Source organism: Sciurus carolinensis, chromosome 10 (genome assembly GCF_902686445.1).
Source record: "Sciurus carolinensis chromosome 10, mSciCar1.2, whole genome shotgun sequence".
Classification (NCBI taxonomy): Eukaryota; Metazoa; Chordata; class Mammalia; order Rodentia; family Sciuridae; genus Sciurus; species Sciurus carolinensis.
In genome coordinates this window covers 83872410-83889584 of record NC_062222.1, presented here as the reverse complement: position 1 = coordinate 83889584, position 17175 = coordinate 83872410, and the positions used below count along the sequence as shown (strand labels likewise).

The 17175-nt window shown below is 34.1% G+C and overlaps 1 protein-coding gene across 1 annotated transcript in view; it reads left to right on the top strand.

Moving 5' to 3' along the window:
• The first annotated feature begins 10261 nt into the window (after positions 1-10261).
• Slc4a4 (solute carrier family 4 member 4) overlaps positions 10262-17175 on the top strand; it is a 424936-nt gene continuing 418022 nt past the window's right edge. The window contains exon 1 of the mRNA XM_047565890.1: positions 10262-10367. The gene's annotated coding sequence lies outside the window, so the exon portion shown is untranslated. The remainder of the gene's footprint in view (positions 10368-17175) is intronic.

Genomic DNA, 17175 nt, shown 5'->3' with positions numbered 1-17175 from the left:
CTTTCTCCACATCCTCGCCAACATTTATTGTTGCTTGTATTCTTGATAATCTGACAGGTCTTTTTCCAAAGAAGACTTACAGGGCTGGGGTAAATGATGGAGTGCCTGCCTAGCATGTGTGAGGCACTGGGTTCAATCCTCAGTACCACATAAAAATAAATAAAATATATTTTGTCCATCTATAGCTGAAAGTATTTTTTAAAACAGAAGGCTTACAAGTGGTCAGCAGAAAAAAATACTCAGCGCCACTAATCATTAGAGAAATGCAAATTAAAACCACAAGGAGATAGCTCAACACCTGTTAGAATAGCTATTATAGACAAAAAAACCCCCAAAAACCAAGAAGTTGGTAAGGCCGTGAAGAAAAGGGAACCCTTGTACACTGGTAGTGGGAAGATAAAATGCTGTAGCTATTATGGAAAACAATACAGAGGTTCCTCTAAATAAATAAATAAATAAACCAAAAACCCCTAAAAACAGCCAATATAATCTAGCAGTTCCACTTCTGGGTATATAGCCAAAGGATTTGAAATCAGCTATTTTTTTTTTTTTTTTTTTTTTTTTTTACGTTTACATAGGGTAATGATGTTTCTTTTTTTTCCCCTTCCCCCCCACCCCTCCCACCCTTTTCCCTTTATACAGTCCTTCTTTCCTTCATTCTTACCGCTCTCCTTAGCCTAACTCTAAACCTAACCCTAAACCTAATGCTAACCCCTCCCACCCCCATTATACGTCCTCATCCGCTTATCAGCGAGATCATTTGTCCTTTGGTTTTTTGAGATTGGCTTATCTCACTTAGCATGATATTCTCCAATTTCGACCATTTGCCTACAAATGCCATAATTTTATCATTCTTCATTGCGGAGTAATATTCCATTGTATAAATATGCCACAGTTTCTTTATCCATTCATCAACTGAAGGGCATCTAGGTTGGTTCCACAATCTGGCTATGGTGAATTGAGCAGCAATGTGAAATCAGCTATTGAAGAGATGTCTGGATTGTCACGTTCATTTGCAGTATTATTTACAGCCAAGATGTTGAATCACCTTAAGTGTTTATCAACTCATGAATGGTTAAAGAATACACACACACACACACACACACACACAATGGACTACTATTTCACCTTTAAAATAGAAGGAAGTCGCAGTCACAGTGGTACATACCTGTAATCGTTGTGACTCTGGAGGCTGAGGCATGAGAATGGCAGGTTCAAAGTCAGCCTCAGCAACTTAGCAAGGTCCTAAAAACTTAGTGAGGTCCTGTCTCAAAATAAAAAGGGCTGGAGTGTTAAGTACCCCTGAGTTCAATCCCTGGTGCCAAAAAGAACCCCCCCCCCAAAAAAAAATACAAAAATAACTTGATCCTGTCATTTGTGATAATGTGGTTGAACCTAGAGGATATTAGACTAAGGGATATAACCCAGTCACAGACAACACATCATCTCACTTATATGTGGAATGTAAAACAAATTCATAGAAGAAGAGAGTAGAATGGTGGTTACCAGAAACTAAGTGGTAGGAAAAATGGGGAGATGCTGGTCAAAGGGTACAAAGTTTTGTTTAGGCAGAAGTAGTTTTTTTGAGATCTGTTGTACAACACAGTGACTAGTTAATGTGTTGTATGTTTCAAAATTATTAAGAGTAAATTTCAAACATTCTTATCACAAAAACTAGTATTTGAGATATGTTGATTAGCTTGATTTAATTATTCCACATTCTATACATATTATATATCACTTGTACCTTACATGTGTGTTTATGTGTGTGTGTATATACTATATATACAGTAAAAAAAGTATACTTTAGCGGGGAAAAAATCAGTAGTTATAGTCATTTGCCACATGAGGTCATTATATACTTGATTCTTTACTGTGCTCTGGCAATAAACTAAGCATCATTATTTTGATGATGAGTGGTTGGCAAAAGATAGGAGCTATTTAATGAGAGAGTACTTTTGAGTTGCCAGACCAAAAGCCTTACTGATTAATAAATACTTCAATGACTATGATTTTCTGTGTTTCTATGTTCTAAATTGAGCTTTTAGATTAAATATAGGCAATAGCTTTTAGAATTATTTTAATAGAAACGTCTACTACAAAACTCCTAGCTGTTTTTCTAGATATTAGGTTGAATAATATTAATTGTTGGGGTTTTATGGAATAGTACTAGATTAGTTAATTATGCTTAGCAGGTTACTAGGAAATTTACTGTTCTCATGGTCACTCATTAGACTGAATATTAACTGTCTTGCAAGACTTTATCATTTGCTTAATAATCATGTGTGCAAAGAAGTTTTTTTTATTTCTATTAGTCTATGAAACTAGGACAAATGATTATATTTCCAGGAAAAAAGATTTACTTAAAGCTGTTGTCTAGAAAATCAGTAACAGAGGTAGAAAAAAACTTGATCCTTCATTTGACTCAAGAACATCTTTACTATTCCTTGGTGTCACTTCAAAATGTTGGTGGTGATGATGCTGTTTTGGTGATATTGAAAATACTTACGTGTATGCACTATTTTTATTGTTTTTACCATTATCCTCTGTTTGATTAGATTCAGTTAAAGGTAAGGCATCTCTGAAAGCTGTCATTTTGTTCTTACTGTTACTGTCAGCTGGAGTGGAATCAATTTGTGTTAAAAGAAATTTGATCCCGTTTTTCAGGAGGCTGAAGCAGGGGTATCACATGTTTGAGGTCAACCTTAGTCCCTGTCGCAATAAAAAATAAAAAAGACTACATATGTAGTTCAGTGGTTAAATACCCCTGGGTTCAATCCTTGGTACCAAAATAAATAAATAGATAAATTTGAAAGTTAGCTAGTATTAAAATTAATGATCTTGGATCTGCAACACTTTTGATATGATATGCAGTACTTATCAGATCAACAGTTTGGGAACAGACTAGTCAACATGGGCATAAGTTACTTCGTTGATGGTTGATATGAAGTGGACTACTGAACTGTCTTAATCCATTTTGTGCTACTTTAACAAAATACTACAGATTGGGTAATTTATAAGGAACAGATTTTTTTTTTTTTTTTCATAGTTCTGGAGGCTCCAGGTCCTGGCAGATTTGGTGTTCGAGAAGAACCAATATCCCTTTCTAAGATGGTCTCTTGAACTCTGTGATCCACAAGGGAAGAACATTTTCTTCACATGGCAGAAGAGGGTAAGAAAACAAACCCAGTCCATTGAGCACTTTTTTGTAGCAGCACTGATCCATTTGTGAGGGTGGAGTCTTCATGACATAAATGCCTTTCATTAGACCCTACCTCCCAACACTGTTGCCTGGGGATTAAGGTTCAGCATGAGTTTTGGAGGGAATGGAAACTTCAAACTATGACATAAATGAAGTAAACTTGTAAAGTATGGTAACTTTTACCAGACCTACCTTAAACCGCCAGTTGAATATTGTCCTCTTCAGAATAGTTACTTTCATTTACTCTGTGTTTATTTCAAACATTCTATCATTATTCAAAACACTCTTGGATCTGAATTTATAGTCTGTGTCATATATATTTTTAAAATTTTGTTTTAGTTGTTGATGGACCTTTATTATTTATTTATTTATATGTGGTGCTGAGAATTGAACCCAGTGCTTCACATATGCCAGGCAAGTTTTATACCACTGAGCCACAACCCCAGCCCTGTGTCACATATTTTAAAAATGTGGTGTGTGTGTGTGTGTGTGTGTGTGTGTGTGTGTGTATTTGAGGCGGGGGATAGGTTCTTAAAAAATAGTCATAAACCACTTAGTGACAAGCAAATGGATAAGACATGTTTCACTTAACATAAAGCTGCTTTAGGTTCTAAAAAAGGTACAATAAGGCACTTAGATCTGTTTTCTGGTTCAGTTTATGAAGTAAAGGAAATTCGTATTTATTTTACTAATTCAGATGTTTTTGACTAATGGCAGAGTCTTAAACTGAACATTTGATCTCTCTGTATGCTTACTTTGAAGCCACTCTTTTTTTTTTAATTTATTTTTATTGTAAACAAATGTGATACATGTTGTTTCTGTTTGTACGTGGAGTAATAGCATACTATTTGCATTATCATACATTTACATAGGGTAATGATGTTTGATTCATTCTGTTATTTTTTCCTTCCCTCCCACCCCTCCCACCCCTCTTTTCCCTCTATACAGTCCCTCCTTCCTCCATTCTTATCAGCGAGATCATTCGTCCTTTGGTTTTTTGAGATTGGCTTATCTCACTTAGCATGATATTCTCCAATTTCATCCATTTGCCTGCAAATGCCATAATTTTATTATTCTTTATAGCTGAGTAATATTCCATTGTATATATATACCACAGTTTCTTCATCCATTCATCAATTGGAGGACATCTAGGTTGGTTCCACAATCTGGCTATTGTGAATTGAGCAGCAATGAACATTGATGTGGCTGTATCTCTGTAGTATGCTGATTTTAAGTCCTTTGGGTATAGGCCAAGGAGTGGGATAGCTGGGTCAAATGGTGGGTCCATTCCAAGTTTTCTAAGGAATATCCACACTGCTTTCCAGAGTGGCTGCACTAATTTGCAGCCCCACCAGCAATGTATGAGTGTACCTTTTTCCCCACGTCCTCTCCAACACCTATTTTTGCTTGTATTCTTGATAATCGCCATTCTAATTGGGATGAGATGGAATCTTAGTGTAGTTTTGATTTGCATTTTTCTTATTACTAAAGATGGTGAACATTTTTTCATATGTTTGTTTATTGCTTGTAGATCTTCTGTGAAGTGTCTGTTCATATCCTTAGCCCATTTGTTGACTGGGTTATTTGTATTCTTCGTGTAGAGTTTTTTGAGTTCTTTATATATTCTGGAGATTAGTGCTCTGTCTGAAGTACGAGTGGCAAAGATATTCTCCCACTCTGTAGGCTCTCTCTTCGCATTGCTGATAGTTTCCTTTGCTGAGAGAAAGCTGTTTAGTTTGAATCTATCCCAGTTATTGATTCTTGCTTTTATTTCTTGTGATATGGGAGTCCTGTTAAGGAAGTCCGATCCTAAGCCAAGAAGTTGAAGATCTGGACCTACTTTTTCTTCTATAATGAAGCCACTCTTAAGTATAGAAGATTCTGGGAAAATTTTGGTTTTTGTTTTGGTATTGGAGATTAAACACAGGGGTGCTCTGCTGAGCCACATTCTGAGCCTTTTTTTTAATCCTCAGCTCTTTTTTATATTTTATAGAGTCTTCCTAAGTTGCAGAGGCTGGCCTTAAGTTTGGGATTCTCCTGCCTCAGCCTCCCAAGTCACTGATCCCAGTGTGTACACCATCATGCCCGACTTCTGAGAGAGTTTTTTTTTTTTAATTATGTTCTATTATGTTTACATCTGGTATACATCATTGTTAAATAAAAATTTATCTGTAATACTTTTAACATCACAGAGGTAGTAGTAATATGAACATAGGCTACCAAGACAAAATGGTGGCTACAATCTTGGCCCTGCTGCTTACTGTCTTAACCTTAGGCAAGTAATGTATTCTAGTTTCTTTATCTGTAAATAATAGTACTTAACTGTAAATAATGGAGTTTGAATATGAAGCATTTAAAACAGTACTCAACAGGTAACAGCTTTCTTCATGTAACACTTAAAGCTCAGGAAATAATGCCAAGAGTTAATAAATGGTATGGCATCAAATTAAAGAGCCTCTGTACAGCAACGGAAATATGAAGAGAGAATCTACAGAATGGGAGAAAATCTTTGCTAGCTACTCTTCTGACAGGATTAATATCTATACTATATAAAGAACTCAAAATACTTAAGACCAAAAAGTAAATAACCCAATTAAAAAATGGACAAATGAATTGAACGGACACTTCTCAAAAGAAGAAATACAAATGACCAACAAATATATGAAAAAATATTCAACACCATTAGCAATTAGAGAAATGCAAACCAAAATTGCACTGAGATTTCATTTAACACCAGTCAGAATGGCAGTTATCAATAATACAAACAATAATAAATGCTAGAGACAATGCAGAGAAAAAGGAACACTTTTATACTATTGATAGGATTGTAAATTATTACAACCACTATGGAAATTAGTATGGAGGTTCCTCAAAAGGAACCACCATATGACCACAGGCATGGAACCATCATATGACCCAGCTATACCACTCCTTAGTATTTATCCCAAATAATTTTTTAAAGCCATCATACTATAGCAATACATGCATACCTGTGTTTAGAGCAGCACAATTCACAAGAGCCAAACTATGGAACCAGCCTAGGTGTCCATCAGTGGATGAATGGATAAAGAAAATGTGGTCTATATACGCAATCGAGTTTTATTCAGCTATAAAGAAAAACAAAATTATGTCATTTGTAGGAAAATGGATGGAACTAGAGAGATTTATGTTAAGTGAAATAAGCCAAATAAGAAGGTCAAGGTCGTATGTTTTCTTCATATGTGGAAGCTAGAGAGAAAAAAGGAAAACAAAGGGGAGGGGCAGAGAACTCATGACAATCAAAGGGAGCTCTAGAGGAAAGAGACCCAGGGCTGGGTGGGGAGGAAGGGGGGAGTGCTGGGGAGTGATATTGGCTAGATTATATTGTTATATTGTGTGCATGTGTGAATATGTAACAACAAATCCCATCATTATGTACAATTATAATGCACCCATAAAAAATGTGGAAAGAAAAATAAAATAACCCTAGCCATTATTATTGGTACCATTATTTCTCTTTATTTAATGTCTTAGCTGGTGAAAGTATCTGGTTGATTGGTAAATTTTCACAGTTACTAAAGAGTTAATAAGGTAGAAGTAAAGTATCCCAATCTGTTTTTATGTGGAAAGTGCTATAGTGTGATGCCATTTTTTTCCCTTCCTCCCTTCTTCAATCCCTCCCTTTCTTTTTCACATGTATAAAAACATGTAGAAAGAGGTTCATTCAAATATTAATTGTGATTACCTTCTGGAAATGGGATTATTATGGTTGAGATTCTTGGGAGAATGTCTTTGGTATAAAAATTAAACATTAATGTTAATTTTTAACATTAAATGTTAAATTCATTCATTTGGCAAATATTGGCTCCTATTGCATGTCAGGAACTGATAAAAGAAAAACTGAGTTGTTAGCAGTAACTCTTCCTCTGAAGGAGATTCAAAGCTACATAAAGAATATTAGATTGCTTTTTTTAGCATTTTTTAAAAATTTTCATTTTTTGTGCTTTTATGCTTCAACTGATGCTGAATATAACTTTTTTGTAGTTCTATTAATTTTTAGAAAATTATAATTTTTCCTTTGTGAATATAAACATTCTAATTTTTAAATATAAAAATACTTTATTGTTTTCAGGTTATAAAAATTATAAATATTTGTTATGGAAAACTCAGAATTTAATGCTTGATAATTCCAATGCCAAGAGAGCTTCCTTATCTTGGAAGCAGATGGGTTTAATAGGCTATGGTTTTTAATCTGTTTTTAAGCAAGGTACATAAAGATCGTGTCTCTTTCTAGAAGATAGGTAGCAACAAAGAGTGCTCTCAATTCTATAAATTATCTTTAGAATATATTTGCTTAGAAATTTATCTTACTCTGTTTTTGAAAAAGAAGCCCATTCAAGAATGTGGTCTTTGGTGGAACAGTGTAGGTAATACCTGGGTAATACTTCAATGGGGGTTAAGAAGAAAGGGAATGTGCCCTTAGATTGCTCTGTTTTTTGGTGTCCTCCAGTTTTTATCTTATTATAAAGAAACTAAGATAAAGAAGAGAAGGGAAGCATCCCTAAGTTGATGGGTCCTAAGGCAATATTTAATATAGAAAATTAAATAATCTGGAAAACCACAAAGAAAAAAGTACAGTTTATTAGAAACTCCACTATATCCTTGCATTTCACTTGTGTTCACCAAAACATACATAGGCCTATTTTCTGTGTATTTAGAAAGCTTTACACTCAGAAACTAAAATCCTGAATTCCATATTGGAAATGTAATAAAATGATTTTTATACTGAGATTTGATTATCGGCAAAATTTATTGAAGCTTATCTTTTATGCTAAATGAGAGGTATCTGTACCTAACTTAATGGACATAAACTGAAAGTTTGATACATTAGAATATGAGCATATTAACATTTTCTATCAATTTGTAATTTGAGATTCTTCCACTTATTCTCTAGTTGGCAATAACAATAAAAGTATTTTTTTTCTTTAAAAAAATACAAGAGGCCCTTTAAAATAATTTGGAGATTGCAGAAATCTACAAATATGAAAATAACTCCCCTGGATTCCATAATGCAGAGAGAATACTAACCTAGCCAACTACTGCCTTCCAGATTTATGTACTTACATCCTCAAAGAAACATTTTTGTATTTTACCAAGTTGAAATTATGCTACAGATTCAGTTCTATGTCCTGCTTTTTTTCCCTTAAGTTTATTGTGAAAATTTCTTATACCTGTTATTCTCAAATGCATTTGAGTCTATAAGTTTTTAATTCCATAAAACTTAACAAATATAGAAAATATGAGAAGGAAAAGAAATCTGTATTCCTACCACTGAAAGAAAACCATTTACACATTGCTATTTCTTTCCAAGCTGTTTCTTTGCTACTAACCTTCAAATAAAACTTAAATGTCCATAATAATGCCTTACTTAATTTCTTTCATTTAATAAATAATAGACTTGAAAAATGAATCTCTTTTAAGAAATTTTCATTATATAATTATATGATTAGAAAATTCATATTTTTTACATTTTGTATATCTTTTTTTTTCTTTTTTCTTTCTTTTTCTTTTTTTTAACATACAGGATCTTTTACTATGTGTCTCAGGCTGGTCTCGAACTCCTTGGTCTTAGGTGGTCCTCCTGAAGCCTTCCAAGAAATGGGCCTACAAACACATGTCACCATGCCCAGCTTTGTAGAACTTTTAAATTTGTGAAGGATCACTAATCTAAGAAAATTTATTGTACCATTTTTGCTGTAAAATATATTTGTGAATGTTAGCATGTGTGTATTAGACAAGACCATGGTTTTTTAAAAAAATTTATTTTATTTAGCTCATAGTTTTTGATGGCTTGTTTCCATGTAGAGTATCATGTCTTAATTATGGCATAGGCCTGAGTCATTCCTGCATTTGACATTCCACTTTTTTTTTTAAACCCATAACCTTTATTTTCTTGCTTGTTTATTTATTGTGGTGCTGGGGATTAAAACTAGGGGCACTTTACCACTGGGGTATGTCCCTAACCCTTTCTTAAATTTTATTTTGAAACAGGATCTTAATAAGTTTCCCAGGCTGGCCTTGAGCATGCCTCCGCCTTAGCATCCTGAGTAGCAGGGATTATAGGCACATGGCACCACCACACCTGGTTTTTACTTACTTTTTGTTCTTTCATCACCAGCTGAAGCATTTAGTTTTCATTCTGAATTATGTCTAAGGACATTTTATTTTTAAAATTACCTAATATAAGATGATTAGCTGATAGTATTTTTATATGCAGAAGCTGTGCTAAGCACACTCTGTATCTTACTTGCTTCCTCACAAAATTACCCTTACAAAATTTGTGCTTCAGCAAAATCACATTTATTGCATATTAAGGACATTATAGGTTGCCATCCAATTGCTGAATCTTTAAATGTTAAATCCTTAAATGTCTGTTTATGTTGGAATCTTTAGTGAGCTAATTATGAGAGAGGGTGGGGAAGAAGGGAGAGAGAAAGAAAATGTGAAATTTGAAGACAGATCTGCCTCTTATTTATCTGGGCCTTGGATAAGCTTTTAACTTTGGAGAACCTGTTTCCTCATTTTTCAAATTGTAATGCCAGAATCTTTCCAAGGCACGGGTTTGTTATAGGGAGCAAATAACATAAGATCTGCAAAAGAACTTTGTAAATTATGACAAGTACATGTTAATAGTTATTATTCAAAGAGCTCCAGGAAACATAAATGAAAAGCAAAGTCAACTTGATTTCCATGTTATGGTCAGTTCTCTCTTCAGAACTAATAGAAGATGGTAATCTTCTATTATATGCAGAAATAACTATGTCTTGACTTTTACATCTTCTGTAGTATAATAAAAATTTTTTTAACTGACTACCTCTCTAGATCTTAGGGCAAAGGGAATATAATTCTTTTTTATTGTGTTAATTTTGAACAAGCGATGTACCTAATTCTTACAGGGAGGGAAAAAAAGCAAGGGAGAGGTGGTATATCTGGCCACTACCACCTGCTATTTTTAGATTGGCTAGGAAGCCCTATTTGGCTGCCTTTGCCCATCTCATCTGGCAACTCTTGAGCCTGCATCTTTCAGAAGATATAAGACGCTTAGAAGGTGGAAAAGTGGAATTTCTTTGATTTTCCAGAAGCCATTGCTGAAAAAACATCACAGACAATTTGAAGGATATCCACTGTAAGTAAAACAGTAAGTGTTTTCATTTAGTGGAGTGGGCATATGCAACACAAAAGAAATGATGTATTTCTACCTTTGTGCTTTCAGAGGGGATGAGGAGGCGATGAAATGTCTATGCTAATTTGATTTTCATCCATTACCAAGAGAAATATTAATTTGAGAAAGAAGCAAATACTGTGCGTACACACAGAAACTCAAACATTTTTGTGACCTTTTACAATAAAATCCTTAGGAAAAAAGGTAACAATGTGAATGCCAAAGGAAGAACACAAAAACCATCTTGAAAATAACAGATTTTAAGATTAATGTATTAAGTTCAATGAATTTAAAAACTAAAGAATTAGAAGTAAATTGAAAAATTAAATTAAAATTAAATTTAATGTCCATTTACTTGGATAAAGGACATATATATTCATAGATCAGTTTTAAATGAGCATATATGTGGGCATTTTACAAATAAAATTTTTAAATTTATACAAAAAATTTATACAATTTTTAGTTTATACCAAGTTCTAAAGTATTTTTGTTATTGGATATAGTAACTGACCAAAATCTCTTATTTTCAGGTTTTGTGCCATGTAGTGGAGTTTCTTTTATATTATTATTTTACTAGCTTCCCATGCTTTTACTTTTTGTTAAATTATCACTTTTCTATAACTGAAGAATTTTATTAAATGAATCAAAGGCCAAATGCTCAACAAATATCACTGTAATGTTTTCTATGATAATTGATTGTACCTGGTATTTTTTAACATATGCAGAAATTCTAATAAGATTATATTTGAAAATCCATTTAAAGCCAGCCCTAGACTAAGTCATATAATTATTTTATGTAACTGCATTTAAGATAAAATTCACTTTTTCACAGCAGTACCAAAATTGGTATTTTTCCTTCTCCAAGAGTTTGAGAAAAACTTTCATTGTAAGCTTAGTTTTATGTGTAGTAGTTATATAAAATAATTTTGCCTACTAGGAAAGGGTGGGAATATATTGCTATCTTTGAATTTGTGATCATGACATCAGTGATATATAACAGAGTATCTACTTAGGATGACTTAAATGCAAAGACCAATTTTGTTTTTCAGACTTACTTTGCTTGTAAAGACAGTTCAGGGAACATTTATAAAGTCCTTATTGTTTACAGTGGACCTTCACATACTTTAATTTTTAGTCCTCACAATAATCCTGGGAGGTAAATAGTAGTATTTTTCTCTTGTGAGAAAACTGAGGTTTGGAGGTCACATTTGTACATGACAAGGTTTTTAAACAAGAGACTGTATTACTGGAAAGAATTCTATGGAAGTGATGCCTTCACAGGGAAGGATTTTTAAAAATATCCTGGGAAGGCTTCTTAGGAAGCCTGCCAGAAGACCTGTATTTACTATATCCTGACCTTAAGCAAGTAATTCAGTCTCTGAACCTCCATTCCTCATTTGTAAAATGGGGATGATTTTTTAATGACTTGAATATTACTGAAGAGATGAAATGAGATAATATAGAAAGGGTATGCTGTAAATGCTTAGTGGTAAAACTATTGTTAATGCATACAATTCCAGATACAGGAATCCTTCCAATATCCCTGAGTTGCTGCATAGCCCATTAGAGCCATGTCTTTGAAGGGGAGTATAATGCTACTAATCAACATGTTTTTGGTGAATTAGGTAAAATGAGTAGTGCGTTTGTTGAAGATATTAAGTATAGAGGAGGGAAATGGATAAAATAGAACCTGTGGAGATGTTTAGAAATGGAAACAAAAAATCACAATTAAAAGCAATACTCATGGATGGAAGTGCACTGCAGGAGTAAGAAATAAGCCAGAACCTAGCTTGGAAGCAAAGAATGTGAAAACCATTTGGCTAAATCTTGGGCACACAGTTTTAGGATCAATCACATGGGATGCTTCCAATAACCTCTGTGGTTCTTGAACACAGAAAGTTTCAGCAGTGGAGTGGAATGGCTTACATTGAACCATGAGCTTTACAGCCCTTGGTTAAAATTTTGGCTGTGACACTTGTTAGCTCTCCAATCTTGAACAAGTTACAAGTTAACATTCTTATATCTATTCTGGAGAAGGAAAATGATAAATCCTATCTCATGGATTTGTTTTGTAATATGATACGCATATAAAGTATTAACTTGTATTTTGTATTTTTTGCGAACAAAAAAATATGAGATGTATAGGCAGGATCTTTGTTTTGTCTCTGCACCTGGTATATAATAGTAGATCCTCAAATTTTGTTGAATGACTGAACAAATGAATTTATCAAATATCTGTATATGCATATATCTCACTGAATGATGTGAAAAAATACTCGCAATATGCAGTGGCATAGATAAGATTTTTATCATGATTCCTCATTTAAATTTCTATTGTCTCTATTGTCTGAATCATTTAAGTAACACTTAACTACATGATATTTTATGTCATTATAGTAGAGAGTGATATTTAGCCATCATCATGTAATCCAATACTATGCTTGTAGCAGCATACTAGAATAAGACTGGAATAAGAATCTATGTTATGAATTACTAAACAATGTAACCAGGAATATATACTAGATATTGGGGATTGGTGGATGAAATTTATACTTGGTAATAGTAGGATTTTGGCTGAAGATGAGAAGATGGCTTTTTCAATTAATATTTGTCAATGAAAGGTTGAAAAACATTAATGGTCAAGGAAAAGAAGGATCAATATGAGAATATGATTTAATCATAGAACAAAGGGTACACGTTGGTGAATATTTTGAAGTAATCTTTGACAGAATTGATCTCTCTCTCATTTATTTATTTACTTTGGTACCTTGATTCTGATCTTTGCACATACCTTTGTCTGGAGAATTTCCCTTACTCTTTTTTCTTTTTTTCATTTGCTAATTCTTATTCCTCTCAGTTTTCAGCTCAATGTCACTTTCTCCAAGAAACCTCTGTGACCAATGTGGTTCTGGATCAGGTGTCCTTCCCCTGAGTTCCCATAGTGCCATGTACTTTCCCTGTTAAAATACCTATGAGAATATGCTCTAATTGCCTGTTTAATATTTTTGTGTCCCCTACCAAATGATAAGTGCATGAGCACAGGAGTTATATATGTTTTATTCATCATTATACTCCAATACAGTGCTTGGTACACAGTACTTTTCGAATAAGTGAATGAAAAATGGTGAAGGAGAAAGGAAATAATAATAGTTGTCATGTACTAGATTTCTTTTAAGTGACTAGGCCTTAATAGATGTTAATATTTAATCCTTGCCATAATTCAGATGGGGTAAATGAGGTTCAAAGGACTTAACATGGCCAAAGCACTGCTTAGCTTTGAACCAGGATCTCTCTACATCTGAAGTCCATGATCTTTCCATTTGGTGATAATGCCTCTCTCATACTTTACATCAATATAGGTAATTAAAGGTTGCAAAACTTCTTTACTTCTTACAACGGTCTTGAGAAGTTAGTATTACTCCCCCCCATTTTCTATCTATTGAGTGAAAGCCATGACTTTTCAATTAGATATTCTGGGTGTGGGTGAATTCCCTTTCCACGATAGCACAGCTCTCTCATTCTAAAGGATTCAAAGGTCTAAGACCTTTACAAAAATGGTGAGGTGGTAAAAGTTTAAAAAATAAGGAATTTAAAATTCATAAATAAGAGAAATAGTTCCAGATAGAAATATTTTTTTCCCAAGAGACAAATTAACATAGTTGGGAATAACTGCTATTAATACTATCAAGTTCTTTCCTCTCTTTGATACCTGATTGTTTCTTGGTTTCATATTGCTGTAAGCTCAGAATTCACTGAATTCCTCCAAAGGAGACTATTGCTTTTGGGGCATATGGTGCTCTGGAGTGAATTTGATGCAGCGCCTTCCTAATTGGCTCTCCTTGCAGCAGTTTGTTTTGCAATTACTTTGCTAATCCCATACTCCTCAAATTGCAGCTTCTGGCAAGAGGAGCTTAGTCAGATTGCCCAAGAGGTCATTGACTTCAGTCACCCTTGGCCTATGACTTGGCTTTGCTTTTTACCCTGCCACCAAAATTACTTCTGTTAGGAGGTAAGGGAGTAGGAATGAGGTTAGTGGGGAGTGTGGTATTTTTGACTGAAAGAAGAGGAGGCCTAGAATTAAAGGAAGCAATTTTCTATTATCCCTTCCCCAAAATGGAGAAGTCTCTTACTCATGCAGAGAACAGAAAATTAAGGGTGGAAAGGAATACAAAACTTTATTCTTAATGCTGTCATTGTATTTGGCAACTGCTTTAACACATAGATCACTGGACTGTGGGACAATAAAAATACCAAGTTTCAAAAAGTAAAGATTAATTTTTAAAATTTCAAAACCCTTTTTGAAAATAGATAATAGTTTTCTAAAACTGCAATTAACCAGAATTTTGCATTATAATCTCTTAAGAAAATGTTAGATTTAAATAAGAGACCTGAAAACCAATTGTGATTTGAAAATACATTGCTCTAAAACAAATATAATCTTAATATATATCTTGATTATTATTTACTTTGTTCTGCCTTCTACTGTTCTGTAAATGTTTGATGAAGCCACAGTTCATTATTTACTTTTCTTTGATCTCCCCACCAGCCAAAAAATATTTGTGTTTCTGTTTTCCTTGTGATTTTGCATTTATGCTATCTGGCATTGGAATTTCATTAAATCTGTGGGGGTGGGGGGAGAAAGAGAGGAATATGGATAATGTAGGTCCAAATAGGTTGTAGTTGAGTAGAAGGAAATCCAAGGCTAGCTTTTAAAAATTTGAGGTACAATTTACATAAATTCTATAAATCTAAAACATCTAAACATATATATACATATTTCTAACCACTACCCAGATCAAAATATAGAGTATTTTCAGTACCATAGAGGTCTTTGGTGTGTCTTCCTGGGCATTACCTTCTCCCAAGGATAACCACTCTTCTAATTTCCATTACCATAATTTAGTTTTGTCAGAACAGCCATTTATTTTAAAAGAATTGTTCTAATTGGTTATATATGACAGTAGAATGCATTTTGACACATTGTACACAAATGGAGCACAACTTCTCATCCCTCTGGCTGTACATGGTGCTGAGTCATACCAGCAGTGTAATCATACATGTACATAGGGTAATAATGCTTGTCTTATTGTACTGTCCTTCCCATCCCCACCACCCCAACTTCCCCTCACTCACCTCTGCATAATCCAATGTTCCTTCATTCTTCCCTACCCACCCCCGACTATGGATCAGAATCCGATTATCAGAGAAAACATTTGGCCTTTGGTTTTTTGGGATTGGCTTATTTCACTTAGTATATTCTCTAGTTCCATCCATTTACCTGCAAATGCCATAATTTCATTTTTATTTAAGGCAGAACAGTCATTTTTAACGGTGCTTTTCATATAAGACTTCATGAAATGGGAAGGATTGAAGGAAGTTTTGGAATAGGGAATAAGTTCAAATCCCTTGGCGTGACATATGACAGTTGTGGTATCTCTGCTTCTTTATATCTAAAGGACATTGCCAAGGGTTCTGTCGTTTCCACATTGGTCAGAATGGCAGGGTTTGTTTGTTTGTTTTTCCTGGACTCAAACATCCACATGACACAGGAAATCCAAAGGCTGCACACTGAGTTTCCTTCTCTTCCAGGGATACTTTATAAGGGTGTCCAGTTTTACTGGATGACTAATGTCCACAGGCAAAGCATCAGTGTGGTGTCCACACCTGAGAAAAACTCATCCCTGAGAACTTCCCTTTTCTTTCCACTCTTGGACCTTCTTCCTCTTACCATTTCTCAGGGGCGCCCAGTCCTGAATCCTATCTTGGAGTGTTTTCCACTCTCCTTGTTCTTTATCTCTGCTCCAGACTTTTTCACTCTTTGGAAATAAGAAAAAGCTGGAAGCATCCATCTATTTTTTCTTTTTTTTTTTTCTCCCCTAGGTTTTTTTTTTTTTTTTTTTTTTTTTTTTTAGCTTTTGGAGGTAGGGGAAGGTAATACAAGAGGAGGACGGAAATTGAGAGACAGTTCCACCATATATATAAATTCATTTATGATGTGATCCATTCCAGCCTCAATACTCTGCCTCCTTTCCATTTTCCTGCTTCACTTTAAAGAGATCCTTTGAAATTCCTTCCTGGATGAAATTTCCCCCTATGTCCACAGGCAGTTGGTTGCTCTCTTCATTATTACAGCAAAATGTTTGTTCACATATCTGCCATAACCATTATCACTTAACTTTAAATTATTTGTTTCTGCATTTCTTTTTAAAGTTATATCACAAAGTTTTGAAAGTATGACCTAATTTTAGTGCCATCATCATTTTGTGCTACTCAAAGGTAGCACAGTGCTTTGTTATATTATACAGTTCACCCAAACTGTTATAATTTGTGAGCACATCAGCTGTGAGTTGTGTTTGAACAAATAGGTTTAGTTAGTAACAAGAGGACTATATATTTTTGAATATCCCTTTTACTTACTTGAAAATAAAAGGTGGTTTTGAAGAATAAACCTAGACTAAAAACCACACAGTAGAAAATAAATGTGTATCTTTGGTGCCTCTTTGCCTTTCTTAAATATTATCTTTCTTTGCAGTTTCGTCCTTACTGTTGCTTTTTAATTTTACACATGCTGTCCATGACTGTATTTATTCCTCTGATTTCAATTACTTTCCTATTTTGATGATGCCTTTGGATGACCCTAGCAATAGCTTATGCAATAACAATACTCTCTTTTTCCTTACTAAAAAGAACCATTATTTCTGTTAGGGCAGGCATGTTGATAGTTAAATTTGCACCTCCCCAAATGTCATTACAAATAAAAGTAGCCATGTGA